Raw genomic sequence first — 12,603 nt, 5'->3', positions numbered from 1 at the left:
ATTTGGCTCTGCTTCACCGCATCGACGCGCAGGAATTGAGACAGATAGGGGTTTCTTTCATTCTGCTTCTTTCTCCTTTTTACACTTTGGAAATCTGCTGCCAACCAGATAAATTTTTATATCGTACCCTGCGGTTTTGTACCGATTTAGGGGGCGCAAGGGGATTTAAACGTAATGGGAAGTTATGTCGGGACGTTGGTCGATAAGAACGCCAACCGCTGTGTTAAGATTTCTGATGGAGGTGAATGTTCTTGACGATTATTCGCTATTCAGATACGCTTTGGACGTTCCCTGAAATGTTTGCTTATGTTGGGTTAATTTTGGTTGGCGCAAAGATATCGTAAGTTAAGTTTTAATTGGTGTTGTTAGGTCATAGGTAGGATATTCAGTAGTTAGGGTCAAATTTTGATAAGATTTAGTTTAGATTATTTAATGTTAATATATATGATCGTATCTTGTATTTTGTATTTTACGTGGTAAAAGCTTTTTTAAATAATTTATTCGATATTTTATCGCAGTTATCGTGATTTTTCGATACGAAGGCTCTTGCAAATGTAATTATGCATTTTCTGTGAATCCTAAAAAAATTAATCTAGATCCAGTTTAGATTAGATTTAGGTTAATATCGCAGATTCAGCAATTTATGTTAGGTTTGGATTGATTTATAATAGGATACCATTTGGATTAAATGAACTCTAATGGATTTCTGCGCCGATGCACGGTACGCTTGAAATCCCCTATTCCAGGTAAAATAATTTAAGGTGTCATAATTGCTCTTTAAAGAAGGAAATCGTAGAACAAGGATAGTTTTTACATACAACCGTAATGATACAGTTATTAATTTTTTGCCAGATTAGATTACACGCTTTTGGGAAAGGGAGAGAATCGTTGCTTGTGATTCGTGTGAGGAACATAGTGGAAGCTAATAAGAAACACGGTATCGCGTGATACCTGAGCAACATGCGAGGCCAGGTTTTTTACGTGAATTTATGTTAATCCCGATCCCCTGTCCCTGATACTTAAGACCGACGGTGAACCATGATTTTACCGAAATATTAATCTACCTGTGTATCAACCCCTTTCTAAAATGTAGCTTTAACGGGGTGTGTGGTTAGGCAACATGGCTGCTAGACTAATGAAACTGCTTGCACGATGATAAAATCGATTAAACATTCGGCTTTTCCCATGATTTACATTCGTGGCTATGGTGTAAAGAAGGTTGTATATATGCATATTTTAGCATCGTGAAATATCGTAATGGTTCGTATATTCTCGAGCGAAGTGTAACACTTTGCGAGAAGATAAAAATATTTCAAATATTGCATTGTTGGAATAGTCAGGAATTTTTATTTTGGCAGAATACGTTTTTTCTTTTAGTATAATATCGTATTATTTGCCACTATTCGCGCGATAGTTAAGATAGGTAGATGATTTCAGAATGAAAGGATCTATACAATCAAATAATTTTCTTTTATTCGATGGCTAAGGAGTCGTATCTACTTTTTGGTATTTGATGCTGGTGTATGTTAATATTTCCAAAGGTTCTTTTTTTGCCTCTTAGACAAATAAATTAGAAAAATGATCTACGCCTCCAGCTTCCGTTACGATCATCGAATAACTGCTTCGTTCGTCTCAATAAAAGCAGAATAACTAAGGAGACTTCCTACGCTTTGACATTTAAAGTTCTGTGGGCGTCGGTACAAAGAAGCTTCCACCCCCATGCAAACAAATTAGAAAATAATTCAACGCTTTAACTTTCATTGCAATTACCAAATAAATCCTTCCTGTTTACTCCCCTCATCCGAATAAAAATAGGATAATAAGTTATTCATTCTTGTGCTTTGACATTTGAAACGCTATGGGAGTCAGTGTCCAACAGTTTCCACTCCCTAAAAAAGAAAGTATTGGAGAAATAATTCAAATCTTTAGCATCCATCGTAATCGCCAAATAACTTTCATTTACTTGTTTTGTTACGATGGAAGTATAGTTCCACATTACGATATTTGAAATTCTGCGGCCGTTTCCGGACGTTTCAAGATTCCGTATGGTGTTCCAGCACACGGAATCCTCGCCGTTTCAGGCGTCACGATTCCCGACGCGGTGACAAAACAAATCTTCCTCTCGAAACTGGCGACCGGTGTTGCTTTCACAGGCTGCTGGTAATTACGTTCCCGCACCTGACAGTTATTACGGCCCTGTGCCGATGCTTCGTATGGTAGAGCCACGTGGAATTTGTGGATATTAACGAGAAGGACATTAACGGGATGATGAAATGGGCCACAAAGGAGGGGTTAATAATTGTTATTATGTGACAAGTTTCTTGTGGACGTATCATAGATAAGAGCAATAATGATGGCGGTCTTACAAATACGTTGAACGTCGACTGTTCAATCGTCTCGTGCAATATTAAGCTTCTTTGATATATCAAGAAAATGAGAATCGAGAAAATTGAATTTTAATACGAGGGCCACAGATGAAAATAATAAGTCACGTTTCCTCCCTTTTTATAGAAGAGCGATTTTTAAATTCTATATATCGTTAAACAATTCCATGTTAAAATTATTATTCCATCTGAGTTTCGAATTATTATTGATACTATAAAATCTACCTTCATATTATCGCGTGTATCACATATTAATTTGAGATTACACCACTGTAATATTGCGAAACAGGATTTTATACGTTTAATCTTTTATCATAAATAGAAAGGTAGAAATTTTCCGCGCCCTACAAAATTAATACAATTAAACAAACACTTACGTATTACAAATACTGAAGAGAATGATAACTGGAAAAAGAGATAAGTGAACAAAATCTACGAAAACAAAATTTTAACAGGAAATATTAATTAATAATTAATAATTTCGCATACCTTACTTCAAGAAACAAATGGAATTTAGAGCTTCGTTTTGACATATTTTCGTAAAATGTAGTCAGCTCTTAAGGGATTAATTGACAATGTAACGTCTATAGAAGCAGAAAGTCAAATAATCTGAGAAAAACAGAGTCCTAGTCCAAAGAATTCATTTTCACTTAAAAGAACGCTATTAATGTTATCTACGATTCGCCTGTAACAAATTTGTCGCATTTTCGGAGAAATTCATTGGTTTCAGGTATTTAGGTATGTCTGTGTTGATTTCAGAATTCTTGGCATGCGTAGGCCGAAGGAGGAAGCAGGGGGAGAATTGTACAGGACCGAGGAGCATGGCGTAGTGCTCGTTTTGGGGGTTGCTGGGAGATCAAAGGACGCGAAAGAGGGTCTGGCCGCTCTCGAGCGGTTCGAGAGCCGGTGAGCATCGCGACGGGGCGAGCAACCCCGTTGCCTCGGCCAACGTCTAACAACCCTCCCGTCTGTCACTGTCGACGAACAACAGAACAGGTAGGGATGTAGTTTCCTATTCGCTCAAAAGAATTTCCTCCCTCGTCCGTCGTATCGGTCTTTCGTAGACAAACGAAATCCGATGAAACGCCCGATCCGCGTGTCTAGACGATGAGCTTTTAAACTTTTAGTTCAATTTTGCCTACCCTGTTTTTTTTACATTGTTCATTTGACGAGTTACCACATAGTACGGAATTAAATCGTACCATTTTTCAAGAGTGGTGAATTAAATAGTAGCTTGTATTGTGTTTTAATAATTCTTTAATATAATTTAATAAAGTTGCAAACGAAACAATAATTCTTATAGATTTCTATAACTTCTTAGTGATTTACGTTTCATACATAATTCAATACTAAGTCTGGCACTGTTAATTTTTACTATTTGTATCATTTCACCTGCAAGTTTTAAGAATATTAAACTTTTTGTGTTGCTTCTTTTGCGCAACATGAGACGTGTAATTAAATATTTGTCCGGGTTAAAAAATTATGGCAAATCGAGAACACCATGGCGATGGTAAATCGTCAAGTACGGGGATCGCGGTTTAGAGAGTGAACTTCGTGGTTTAGTATGTCGACCTGACATACCGCCATGGAACGTTTGGCGACGTGGCAACCACAATTGCGGCTCTGTCGCTCTAACACCTTTGGTAAAAGCCACGTTATCTACGCGGTAATAAGGAATCCCGGAGTCGAGGGAAGGAAAAACACGCGGCTGCTTAACGAGTTTTCGCAAATCGAAGGATAATACCGAGGGAAAGCACAAGAGAACGAATGCTTTGGTTAAAGTCCGCGAATAGGGATAATGTAAAATGAAATTTCAGAGAATAGACGTCTCTCTCGGTTTCTTTATTACGTTTTCTTTTTATAGCCAAGATGAGGCTATAGTGAGCAGAGAATCTTTTTCAGAAATCGCATGAATTTACAACGGTACGCATAACAAATTCTTTTTCACATATTATAGGGTTTTTCCATTCATCCGTTCTTCAAAATTGAAAAATTTCTCGTAGTCGAAGAATATTTTAATTCAATCCTTTCATCCTGTATGTTGCAACATTGTGGTTTGGCAAGTTCCGTAGATGATATAGTAAATAATATGTGTAACGATAAATAATGCAAAAAATTTATTATAACGAACAACTTTGAAGCGACTGAAAAGATTTACGTGTTCGTTACGGCCACGTGCAGCAAAAGCAGAAGTTTTCGTGGAAAGTGTGATCGAACTGGGGCTGTCCATACAAGGGTAATCGCGGTTCAAGGCTAATGTAAAGTTCGTTCGTTTGCCAGGGCGCGTTCTCATGTTGTTTTGATTCCTCGTTAAATCACGATTGCGAAATACTTTGGCAAAGTTTTGTATTTAAAGAATGCTAAATTATTAGCGAACACGCGAGTGTGTCTCAGTAGTGTATATCGATCGATAACGCGACACGATGGCGTTCCATTTGTAACGTAGTAGTGGAGCCAGAGAATGTGAATGAAAGCAAATTAAATTTTCTTTCTTGCCAAGCTATCGATGCAGCTGTGTAGGACAACTAAAAATGAGTCGTTATTTGAAACAGGGAAACTTCTCCTTTTTAAGAAATTTTAGTGGATACAGATTGGATATAAGAACGAGGAATTAATTGAACCATTTTACGATGATTTTATGATCTTCAAAAAACTTTAAAGATATTATTCTCTGCTTATTATGAAACATTTATTCAATAACGAAAAATTTGCGATAGTAGTGAAAATCTAATGATATAATTTTTATTATATGTAGAATAATATTACTCCGTATTAGTTTTTGTATTTTAATGATAATTTTTTATTAATAACGTAGGTCTCGAAGCAGATTATTTTAAAAGGCTGTGTTTTATGAATATAGTTAAAACATGAATCTGAAATTTTTTTAGAGTTGTAATATGCCATTATAACAAAATTCGATCTCATTGTATGTGTACGATACTATACGTATATTCGGCTAACAATGTAGGCGATTCATTTGCATTTATAATGTGCACGGTACGGATTGTGCTCTGGAGAGCGATAAACATTACATAATAAATAGAGCAACATAATGGGTAGTCGTAATTGGTCGTTACATATGAGTAATTTGCTCCATAGCTATAAGATCAGCCCTTATATGAATATACAATTTTTTCCAATTTGCAACGAAACGGAACTATTTAAGAAACCTATAATTTTCTATAATTCTACAATATTCAACGATTAGATTTGGAATTTTCCTTACATAACATAATTCACGTATTTATATACCTCTTTGCATTAGATTTGATATCTTATTAAAATTGGGGAAAGAATATTAGGCATCTGAAAGGCAAATCTCTTTTGATACAATTTTGCAACTTTTTTTAAAGATAATCTTCGAATAATTTCAAATCATCGATTTAGGGGTGTCTCGTAAATTTTCGGAAAGTCACGTGAGATTGTCATAAATCTATTTTATCGAAATAAATTTTTCTTATATCGTAGCTCTCTAGATAAAGGCGTTAAAAGTAAAGTTGCAGTAAGCGAAACACCGCAGCGTTTCTTATCTCACTGCGATGCAAGCGAAAATACCCTTTGAGAAATATTCAGTATATTATACTTAATATCTGAAACTTCTCAGCAGATACTTTTTTTATGCAACTGGAAACCCTTCACATCGCGGTTTACGTTTCAAATGAGTTACCACTCGAGTTTATCGCGTAAGGAAGTTAAAATATGATAGATGAACAGTAACCCGAAGATGAAAGAGAGGGTCGAGTTTGTTGCTTTAGAGCCGAGGCTTTTTCTTTTCATGACATAGGATTAATCTCGGGGGATTAAATATTCATCATATTAAGGTTCGTCAACTTTTTGAATTGAGCTAATGAATAAAAGAGCTTACGAATAATGTCATTTATAATTAGCGTAATTTGCTCACGAATGTCGTGGCATCTTTCTCTCACAGTTTATGAGAGTACGTAATAGAAAATTAATTGCCGGAATCTATTACGAAGACTTCATTATTTATTTTCAAATATTATGCACGTTGTTTCCTTTTTCCTAAAGAATTAATCGAAGAATTTTATGGCGACGAGAATATTACACATCTACTCATCAATTTTTACGACGAGTTTTACTTACATAAAAATTGGTTGTAGGAACAGGTTGATAACAACGAAATGCCAATCAGGTAACGTAATCGATTCTTTAATATAGCACGAAAATAAACGAACTGGCAACCTTCGGCCTTAGTAAAATTCCATCGATAATTTATTCAACCGTGGTATTTAGTACACGCTTCTTGGATTATCGTCGTCGATTACCTGGAAACTTTTAAGCCGAATTAAAAGGTTCGACAGAAGAGAAGTATGTATTTAGGTTCGCCCCTGTTCTCAACCCCAGTTTTCTTTCGTTCGAGCCGACAATAGATCTCACAGGTCTGGTTTAAGCTAGGATTTTATTAAAACCATCTACCCATGATCCTTTGTTGCCCGACAACGAATAGGAGGGGGATGGAGAAATAAATCTCTTTTGATTGCATGGTCGTCGCATTAATGTCCGCCGGCTTCCTGCAGCCACTCGAAGAATACGAGGGGCTGGTGAGGGTGTTAGGCGAATGGTGACAATAAGCACACCCATTCAAATTACATCGCCGAGTTTTTGTTGCTGGAAAATGCGTCGGTTCGTATAATTTCCCTTAAATGAAATTAGTGCACTCAACGTGCGTGTGGTTTCATCTAAAACCGCCATTATATACAATTTAAAATTTAAGATTGTGCGTTTCAATTCTTTCACGTTTCATTGAGGTTCCGTATTTTTAATTGGAAATTTTTTGAAGTAATTTTTGGGGAATAATTTACGGACTTTTTGAAAAACGGGTGTGTTAGGGACAATGATGAATCGTGTAACTTGCTTCGAGAAGTTTATTTCTAATTTCGTAATCTGTCAATCGGATTATCTCTTAAGTAAAAGTCTCTGTGAAGAGAAGTTCCTCATTTATTGTAATAATTGACTCGAGAACTTCGCGAGAATCGAGAAGTTCGTAGATCGAGTGGAAGGAAAAAATAAACGAAGGGGCGTTTGTTTCATTTCCGCTTCGAATAACAGTGAAAATGAAAGTACTTCCGGTTTAGTCGTTTCTTCGATCGAAGTGTCGAAACTACGTGGGATGTCAGCCAGGAGAAGAAAATTCGCTGGGGTTCTCGTGAGTTGCAAGTCGTTCCATTAATCAATACGGAAAATGAACCGCGCCCAGTGAGTCAAAATGATTTGAATTCAAAGTCAGAGCGGATTCATCCTTTCACTGTGTTCTTCTGATGTTTTCTCAACATTCCAACGAAATTAGTTTGCACCTTGATGTTCTCAACTTTGAAACAGTAATTTGTAGAAAAATTTATCTAGACTTAGAAAATGTTTTTTACAATCTCATGCTATAGTTATTTGAATATTTAAAGTTAAAATTGAATACTATAGAAATATCTGTAGGATGGGATCATTTGAGAAGTATCGGAATCATTTCTTTAGGCTTTCGTGAAATTTTATCAGATGAGATAGATTTTCTGATAATTCGAAACGTGAATGTATCTTTTTAAAACTGGAACTACCGAGTTTCTCAAATTACCCAGTGCCAGGTCTTTTTATTTCTGCTACTACTAAAAGTGAGCAACCTTTTTCTTAATATTCATGTTGGCTTTTATTGCGATCATATCACTGCATTAACTCTAAACATATTTACATGTACATATATTAATCATTTATAGTTCTGGAGTTGAAAACAATTCTCAACTTCGCTTACACGCTACTAAAATTCTTCTATGAGAGAGTAGAGGGTATCATAAGACACAGATTCTGAAATACTTGTAACTCTCATGCAGTAAACTTCCGTTGCCAAAGTTCTTTTTCTCAAAAACATAATAAAACTACCCTTATACGAAAACTTCGTGAAGTACCGTGTTTTACGAACGATTCGCAAGGAATAAAATAATCTTACAGCCGGGTTTTACAGCAACTCTATCGTCGAAAGAACACAGATCTCGAGGGATGGAGGTTTCAAAGAGGTTCGGTAGCCGAGTAATTTAGAGAAGCGAGCTTTGTCAGATAGACGTGTCCAGGGGTTGGAAGCCATTGGTTGCAGGTTCGCTCATCAATCAGTGCGCTTAAAATGAACTGCGCTTCGGCAAGCGCATTTCACCCTCTCTCTCACCCTCGTTTTTTCTCTTTTTATGCTTTCTTCCTCCTCCTCCTTCTCTCTCTCTCTCTCTCTCCGCGCTTTTCTATCGTCGTTCGATATTGTAGCTCGGTTGGAATACCAGCAATGGAAAAAAAATCTCGATTTCTGCTAGTTGCTAGTCCACGAACGAGCCGTAAAATTCGCATTCGATGGTTAATTGCGCAGACTTGCAGCTCTCGTAGAAATTGATTCCTTCAGCCCCTCTCTCTCTTTTATCCTCCCGTCTCGTTGCTAAAGAACTTTGGAAAAACGAACCGCGCGCGTTTTCGAGGACATTTATTTCTTCCTGTTTTTCTCTTTAGAGATCCCCTCGTCAGGATTCACGGTGAATTTTTGCACATTAGGCGAGATGGTAACGCTACCTCGCTATTGAGCACCGGTATAATACCGCTGGCTAAATGAGTTTCGTTCGTATACGAGTTTTCTACTTCCTCATTGTAATTAGAGGGTTTCGCGTGTAAATAGGGAGTTTTGTTTCTGTTAGTCGGTTTACATCGCTGGGTTTCAAGTGGTTTGATAATGAACACTGGTGTAATAAATTACAATACACAGATGGTAATGTTGTTTGTTTTCAGGATGAGATTTTAGTTATTCGAATCGAGATATTTTTCATTTTAGTTCAAATTTCACAATTAAGCCTCAGTTTCCAATTGTTGTTCGGTGAAATGAGAAATAACGTTGCTGCGTTTGTAATAAATTATAATACGTTGACGATAATGTTGTTTGTTCTCGTAGTGAAAATTTTGTTATTCTAATCGATATAATTTTTCATCCCAATTTGAAGTCCTGAATGAATGTTCAGTTCCGAATTCTTGCGAGATGAAATGAGAAATTATGTGCACGGGTTGAGAGGGTGGAGTGTCTAGACACGATTAGGGACACTTGCCGTGGATAGAATAACAGAGTATAGGTTCGGAGCCTTTCAAAATGTCGTGAATATTATTTTTCAGAAATAAGCTCTTATAGAATTTCACCGTGGCGTCAATTGCATTTTAAAGGATAAAATATTCCTATTTCCTCTTCTCTGAGGAAACCATGCCTGGGGTCAAAGAAAGGGAAAGACAAAGGGTTCTCCTTTTTCCTCTGAGATTAGTTTCTAGAACGTTTCATACAAAATAAAGAGAAACCCGGGCCAGTGAAAATAAAAAAAGGAAGAAAATATACTTTAAAAGGAATATTTCCAAAACAATTACTGTTCGGATCCACAATTAAAGTTTCGAAGCTTCGTTATTTCCAGTCGCGCTATCTCCGTTTGCGTCCATCAATTGTCAAAAAACAACGAGTAACAATACCAAATAATTATCACGGCTACACAATATTCTACTTTTAAACCTGATGACGACAGCGATGAACACTCGACGAAAACAAAAACGCGATATTATCGAATTGCATCACAATCACATTACAATTAATGGGACGCAACGTATGCATCGGTAGCACCGAAAATGTCAAGCAAAATTAGAATGGTACACATTCTGTGTTGGACTTCGTATCAGTATTATTTGCTATCACTAGACAGCAGTTTTTTAATGCAAATTTATATTTTTGTAAACTAAAAAAAAAAAAGAGAAAAAAATAGAAAAATAGAACCTAGAGAAAAATTTATTTTACACAACAAACATTGTATTCAGCACAATCCTCTAGATATTATATATGATATTTTAGCGTATTTTAACGTATTTTGAATATCTTTACACATTTGAATTTTCTATATAAGTTCTAATTACCATATAATAGCGCCTTAGGCAATGAGAATGAGATGTTAGGTATTTACGAGTTATAAATGATGGGTTTAAACCCTCCGCTTTTTTAAATTCGAAGTAGTATACACGAATGTTTGAAGAAAGCGCTTGATATCGTCCGCGATTAATAGATAACAAGTAGGGAGACTTAATTCGTTGAAAGCTAAAACGAGGTTAAACGTCGACTATCGTGTGCATTTAAACTCCCTCGCAGGCGGGAGATTTTACATAATTTGTAAAGGGATCAACCCTCGCCGGAAAGTATGAAAGGAGAGGCTTGAAAGAGGATAAAGAACACGGGGAGCTGATACGAAGAAGGATTTTATTATCTGTTAAAATGCGTACTTACGCTTCGGCTCTCGTTTTTAGTTTACACGCCTATAAATATATCGAGCGGGCAGAACGCCGATATAATTTTAATCGAACATCAGCTCCTTTCATTATTGCGCATCCGATCTAAAAATAAAATACGTCATTTTATTACGGCAAGGATATTTCTATTTTGCAGAAAAAATCCAAACGAAAAACACGCGTTCCGTAGTGGATCTTAAAATATTGGAATTTTTAATTTTAATGCAAGTTATGGAAATGAAATAATTATTACGGAATCGTAGAGAAAGTTATGTGTATATTATAAAAGAGAAAGGGAATACAATTTTTTTTGATGGATACGAGTACGAGTTGATACAATTCGATGTGGGAATGGGAAGTATTCGAAATGTTAGCCTTGAAATTCTTTCAGCCGGTGCGTGAATGTTTAACCCTCGGTGAAAAAGAGGGTTCAGATGGAAGGTTTCAGGCAGAATGAATGCCCGAGAAAGTTGGAATACTTTCTAGAGGCAAAGTTTCGATGGTTAGCTTCTGTCGATGGATAAAAGGGGTTGCTTCAGCAACGGGAAAGTTCATTTTAATTGTCGGAATTTCTGGTCAATTATGCAGTCTTCTTCGAACATTTATCAACTTGTACGTGTCTCGATATGATTACTAAAATATTTAAATTAGCTCTTCCAGTAATTGGAACTGGCAGCGGTGTTCTCGTAAATTTGTTCAGGAGAATTTAATAACTAATAAAAACTGACGAGATATTAAATCATTATGAAAGTTTGCACAGTTTTAAGCTATACATTCTAAAACAATACAGTTTCATTGAAATATTTAAAATAATGTTCACAATATTCTATGAGAGGATTAATCCAACCATCTAATGGAAAGAAACTGCTGAAAAGTTTTTCGATATTCTCCAGTTTCCTAAATCCTTTTTGCGTAAAGAAATTGTCAAGTGAGCAGATACAGTGAAAAATGGATGGATATAAATCAGGAAGATAGGAGGGGGGGGATGAGGTGGAACTTCAATATCTACGGTAGAGCTTCGATAGATGCAATCTCGATAAATTGCAAGAAAACCTTTATTTTATTCTGCCAACGCGTAACACGAGAGATTACTTTGTTACGAATAAACAAATGAGAAGTGATAGTTAAATAACTGTACACGTTAGATCTCATACGATTGATTTGTTTTCGAAGTTTTCTCATTAGTTGCACAAATCGTGATTCGTTTCCAGTTCTAGTTTCACGAGGTTGTCGAATTTCTGCTTTTGTTTGTACAATATTTCTGCCTTTGTTTCCTATTCCTTTTTCATTCTTTTACGATCGGACTTTGAAAAGTGCTAAATAATAATTAACAATATTTGTTAGATCGAAGCATTTTAATCTTAAATTTAGAAAAAAAAAAACGACAAATTAAATCATAACGTTTTAAAAAATTTATAATCTCAAATTTTTTAAATCCTCGTTTAGAAGGATTTTAAATTAAAGGGACTTTTTTTTATATAAAAAGACTTGTTTTTAGAATACAGATTATAACGAACACGATGTGTTAAACGATATTTGTATAATATTTCAAATAATTTATTAGGATTAAAGAGAGATATATAAACCGCAAAGGATCAGAATGACTGAATATCGAGAGCTATATCCTAAACTACATTTTATAAGGGCCAAGTTCATTGATTAAATGCGATCGGTCTTGTGTAGATGAAATGATCGATCAGAGAAATTTAATAGCAACTCGTGTTGTCGGAATCGGTTCGATTGAATCGTATTTTTCGGGTCAAAGCGCATTATAGATACGTCGATACTCGATACGGAGTCGCCTTATAACTCTGGTAAATTGCATAGTGAAAGCCCCGTGAGTGAAGCGGCCCGATCCAACGTTAGAAATTACATTACGTCGCTGAAGAAAGGGGAGTTGTACGATTCCGTTTCTCAACTTCGACCGACTGAT

General features: G+C 36.0%; 1 protein-coding gene across 6 annotated transcripts in view; it reads left to right on the top strand.

Annotated features, from left to right (window-relative positions):
- Positions 1–12,603, top strand: part of Rho-5 (rhomboid-5) — a 290,319-nt gene that overhangs the window by 26,605 nt on the left and 251,111 nt on the right. For all 6 annotated transcript variants that reach the window (XM_072014674.1, XM_072014675.1, XM_072014673.1 and 3 more), the window contains exon 3: positions 3,144–3,380. The gene's annotated coding sequence lies outside the window, so the exon portion shown is untranslated. The remainder of the gene's footprint in view (positions 1–3,143; positions 3,381–12,603) is intronic.

The sequence above is a fragment of the Bombus fervidus genome, chromosome 12 (genome assembly GCF_041682495.2).
Source record: "Bombus fervidus isolate BK054 chromosome 12, iyBomFerv1, whole genome shotgun sequence".
Classification (NCBI taxonomy): Eukaryota; Metazoa; Arthropoda; class Insecta; order Hymenoptera; family Apidae; genus Bombus; species Bombus fervidus.
This window is presented reverse-complemented; position numbering and strand designations above follow the sequence as displayed.